Genomic DNA, 2,103 nt, shown 5'->3' with positions numbered 1-2,103 from the left:
CCCAGACAGCCGTGAGGCCACGAAGGGCTCCAGGCAACGGCCGAAGGGGGCAGAAGGTGAGAGCGCTGGGGTGGGCGCCGCAAGGCTGTGTCTGGGCCAGGAAGGCCGGAGGCATCTCTGACTGAGGTCTGGGGGTGGATTCTGGAAAGGGAACGGCAAAAATAAAGGCTAGGGTAAGGAGCAGCTACAGGGACACAGCAGGTTGCCTAGCGCATGGGGGAGGAGGAGTGGGGAGAGGCTGAGGGGACCTATGGCCAGACAGTGCCCTCAGGCTTTGGGGTATGCCCATGTGCAGGGAAAAGCGATTCAAGGCAGGTGTGTGGGTTCCACCCCAGGAAATCAGAATCCTCACCTGGAACACCAAGACTAGGTGGGAGGGAAGGGAGCCCCTGAGCAGGGAAGGCCCTGTCCAGTGGACAGGAGGATGTGCCCCGAGGCCTGGCCAGGCACAGATCGGACACTGCGGAGATCTGCGTGGGTTACGCAGCCACCCAGCTTCACATGGCCCGTTCAGAAGGCGCGTGGGGAGCCCGCGGCGCCCAGGCCCCATGCCAGGCTTACTGAGGCATCCGCAGCATCTGTGTCCTTGCCAGCTGGACAGGGAAGGCCCGGCGACACAGGGGAGGGAGGCAGAGCACCTGAGGGACATAGACAGCACTGTCAGGCCGGAGCAGGGCAGGGGGAGGGCACTGCAGGCAAGGGACACCCCCTGTGCCAGGACACCAAGCCAAGAAGTAACCTGGTGAGGGAGGGTAAGGACCATGTCCAGTGCAGGCCTGGAGGTTCCTGGAGGGAGAGAGGCAAGAGAGCCCGTCATATCAGCGTGGGGTTGCAGGTGTCCCCCTCAGCGAGCCCCATAACCATCAGAGGCCCAGACCAGATGCCCCTCCAGGTCCTTCGGCTCCTGGCCCTCCCATCATCCACCGTGTGCTCATGGACATGCACCCACTGAGGTCCAGAGCCAGGGGAGGGGTGGGCGACGGTGGATGGTGGGGGCAGCCACAAAGGCTCCACTGGGAAGGAGCAGTGAGGGTGGAGCTGGGTTGGGGATAGAACCCAGAGGGGCGCATTTCTGCCCAGTGTGCTCACCCCTCCCCTCTTCCCCTGAGGAAGACCCCAGTCCTGCCCTGAGACCGGGATCCAGGAACTGTCTCCTATGATCGGGCTATAGCGAGGCTTCCTCCTCCAGGGAGGGGTGGAGGGGGTCAGGGGCTCGCTGGCATCCCGGGAGCCCTGACCCAGCCTGGAACCACCCCCTTGTCCCATCTATAGACACAGCCACGCAGGGCCGCCAGGGCATGGGTCCCGGCTCCAGGTTTCCTTCCTTCCTGGGGTCTATACACATTGTCCCAGCCCTGTCCTAGAGCCAGGTTGGGTGCAAAGATCCAGACACAGATGCCAACGTGGCATGCCACGTCACCCAAACGGTGTCTACTCCACCACTGAGGGCCACAGAGGCCATGGGCTGGCAGGACAAAGCCATTCTACATTGGATGGTCCCAGAGAAGGGAAGAAAATGTTCATGGCACCAGTTTGGGTGGGCTACAGTTCAGAAAATGAGCGTGCCCTTGGTGGCACATGTAAGCAGTATGCGTGGTAAGGGTTCACTGGCACAGCAGGTGGAGATTTGAGCGAATGCATTTTGCACATGGATGGGCATGAGTGCAGGGGGCAGAGGGAGGCCTGTAGTAGGCCAGGTCATAGGCTAAAATATCTGCCTACCTGGAGCCAGAATGTGGCCTTATTTAGAATGTGCCAAGGGATTGATCTGTAATCCCAGCATTTTGGGAGACCGAGGTGAGGGAATAGCTTGAGCCCAAGAGTTTGAGACCAGCCTGGACAACACAGCAAGACCTCATCTCTACAAAAAAAATTTTAAATAGCCAGGTTTGGTGACATGTGCCTGTAGTCTCAGCTACTCAGTAGCTGAGTAAGGTGGGAGGATCGCTTGAGCCCAGGAAGTCGAGGCTGAGGTGAGCCATGATTGTGCCACTGCACGCCAGCCTGTGTGTCAGAGTGAGACTCCTACTTAAAAAAAAAAAAAACGGGGCCGGGCTCGGTGGCTCAGCCTGTAATCCCAGCACTTTGGGAGGCCGAGGCAAG

Source organism: Carlito syrichta, unplaced genomic scaffold (genome assembly GCF_000164805.1).
Source record: "Carlito syrichta isolate Samal-C Ts95f unplaced genomic scaffold, Tarsius_syrichta-2.0.1 Scaffold135894, whole genome shotgun sequence".
Classification (NCBI taxonomy): domain Eukaryota; kingdom Metazoa; phylum Chordata; class Mammalia; order Primates; family Tarsiidae; genus Carlito; species Carlito syrichta.
Note: the sequence above shows the minus strand (reverse complement) of the source record.